General features: G+C 36.4%; 1 long non-coding RNA gene across 1 annotated transcript in view; it reads left to right on the forward strand.

Annotated features, from left to right (window-relative positions):
• The window catches only part of LOC106532314 (uncharacterized), a 23837-nt gene extending 23105 nt beyond the window's left edge, over positions 1 to 732 (forward strand). The window contains exons 2-3 of the long non-coding RNA XR_001312053.1: positions 480 to 520; positions 609 to 732. This is a non-coding gene — a long non-coding RNA (uncharacterized LOC106532314). The remainder of the gene's footprint in view (positions 1 to 479; positions 521 to 608) is intronic.
• Positions 733 to 2322: the final 1590 nt, after the last annotated feature.

Raw genomic sequence — 2322 nt, forward strand, 5'->3', positions numbered from 1 at the left:
GCGCATGGGTATATGTACATACATCTGTTTAAGTTTGGTTGCTGATGGTCAGACGTTGGGTGTGGTGTCCTGTGTGTTATACGTAGGTGTTCATTTCACATGTTGTATAATTTCCATTGGTTTCTCTCTTTACTGTTCTTATATTTCTCTTCTACTTTTTCTTTTTCTTCCTTACTATAGTATTTAAAAAAAGCCACTGATGATGCGGAAATTAAGAAACTTCAGTTTCTTAAAATTCAGAATTTCAAATTTTAAAATTCTGAATTTCAAAATTCTGTTTTGTTTTCTACTGAAGTGGAAAAATAAAAAAAGGATGATTAAAATCAAAATACAACCTGTGTGTCAGCTTTAAGATGAAATCTTTCAGAACCATTTGAATTGAAACACTGAACATGTTTATTTAAATAAATCCACCAAGCTTTGCAAACTAAGCTGTCCCATTTCTTGTGTTTATATGCAGCATTTTGTTTTCCCCTCAGTCTGACCTGCTGCTCAGTAACTCAACTATTCTGGATATATAGTAAGTATCCTGAATATACAAGGCAATTTCCATGTGCTGCCTCCGTCTGCCTTCATGCATATAATAATGACATTTGTGTTCGTCTTAGAAGACAAACTAGCTCTGGAGGAAACACTGCCCCCAACCTGTCTGCTCTGCACGAAGACTGCTTATAGTTTCAAATTCATCTGTGTGTCTGCATTCATAAAGACCCTTCATACATCTGTAAGAAGACCGTTTCAGTTGTTTAAATTTAATATATCTAAAAAATAAAGGTGGATAGCTGGTTTTGACCTGTGTGTCTTTGTCTGTACTATTAGCAAAACATCACAAGAAACAAATGTTTCAGTCTGTTTGTCAGCAGATATTTCTTGAACACCTGATGCATTTTAATGAAAATTTTAGAAAATAACCATTGTATTAAATCACAATAAATTAATAACTAGTTAAATTTTGAAAGCAACTTGATTCAAGTTGTCTGCCACAATCAACCCTAAAAACAAAAATTAGTTGTTGCAAACACTTAACGTAAACTTCTGAAGTGTAATTTCATTGTGCTCTGTACAATGACAATAAAAGTTTAAAGATATTTGTCTGCAAATTGACCATCCTTTATTCTGAACAAATTTTTGTTTAAAATTTTTGCCATTAGCTTTTTGGAATCAAATCTGTCTGTTAGCAAAACATTCAGGAAGTGTTTGGTGAATGTACATCTTTTGATTAACATCAGAAGCCAGGCTAATTCAAGATGGCCACCAGAACTACTGACCTTAAAAAACAAAAATGTTTAAAACTCTGTCAATTTTTTAGTTTTTTGTGCCATTTTTTGTGGTATGGCAGTAGCTGAAACTCATTCACTACCTACTTAAATTCTGCTCATAGTGTGACATCTTTACTTTAAAGCTTAATGTTAAATAATGCAGTCAGCCATGTTTGTTAGCAAAACATTTCTTGAACCATAGATAAATTTTTATGAATCTTTCTGAAAGTATTGACTGGATGTACATCTACTGATGGTTTACCTTTGAAGTTGATCTGATTCCAAATTACAGCCACAACTAATCACATTAGCCAACACAAAAAAAGTCTATAATTCAGTCAAATTTACAGAGTTTGAGTTATCATTTATATAGCCTGGTTTAAAACAGACCCTGTCCTTCACTTTGCTTCGTACAAGTGTCTGGGGTCGGATTTATAAAACTGGCGTACGCACAATTTGAGCCCAGAAACTTGCGTACGCCACTTTTTACGCCAAGGTTGTGATTTATAAAAACCAAACTTGATGTGAAAATGTGCGGTGCCTCACGCCAGCTTTGACCCATGCGTACGCTCATTTCGGAGACGTGAAACTGCGACACAGATGGTGAAGTGAGGAATTAGAGCCACACTGCATCATGATCACTGTCAGATATTTAATTTACCTTCATCAGACTTAGATTTTTATTCAGCTTTATCATCAGCTTTCTTAACAGTAATATTTATGCTTCTACTGCTGCTGAGACATGAGGACCTTTGAAATAAAAAAAACTTAAATCTTAAATAAAAGTTCCCGTGCACAACTCCATTCATCTGCTTCCTCCTCAGACGACTCTGATCCACAGACCCCTCCCTGACCCACAGACCCCTCCACGACAAGAACAGCAGGACAGCAAAAGTCACGCTTTAGATACACGCGCAGGGCGCATCCACCTCGCCAGTGTGAATGTAATAAACCTTCATGTTTAAAGTCCGTGTTTGTCACGCGCGCGCGGGGATGCGTGTGTGTGTGTGTGTGTGTGTGTGTGTGTGTGTGTGTGTGTGTGTGTGTGTGTGTGTGTGTGTGT

The sequence above is a fragment of the Austrofundulus limnaeus genome, unplaced genomic scaffold, assembly GCF_001266775.1.
Source record: "Austrofundulus limnaeus strain Quisiro unplaced genomic scaffold, Austrofundulus_limnaeus-1.0 Scaffold749, whole genome shotgun sequence".
NCBI classification, from domain to species: Eukaryota; Metazoa; Chordata; class Actinopteri; order Cyprinodontiformes; family Rivulidae; genus Austrofundulus; species Austrofundulus limnaeus.